Source organism: Asparagus officinalis, chromosome 3, assembly GCF_001876935.1.
Source record: "Asparagus officinalis chromosome 3, Aspof.V1, whole genome shotgun sequence".
Taxonomy (NCBI): Eukaryota; Viridiplantae; Streptophyta; class Magnoliopsida; order Asparagales; family Asparagaceae; genus Asparagus; species Asparagus officinalis.
Genome location: NC_033796.1, coordinates 67,324,079 through 67,324,403, shown reverse-complemented (window position 1 = coordinate 67,324,403; position 325 = coordinate 67,324,079).

Below are 325 nucleotides of genomic sequence, written 5' to 3'. Positions count from 1 at the left end.
CATGGTTAAGCTAAAATGTCAAAACTCATATGTTTACATTTTTATGTTTTAGACTATTTTGCAAAATGATGATATTTTTTATTTGGGAGGTCCTTTTGAAAACCAGTTTTTATAGCATGTGTATTATCATGTCTACAATCATTTCCTAAAGTTTCATAATTTTTAGAATTTATTTGATATTTTTAAACAGGATTTTAAAATCAAAAAATAGTTTTCAAATCCGGAATTTCATATGTCAGTTTGCAGTCGACCGCCACGGTCGACCGCCCCTGAGTCTAGAGACTCAGGAAGTTTTCAGAGGCTCATGGGCGACCAACGCTCGACC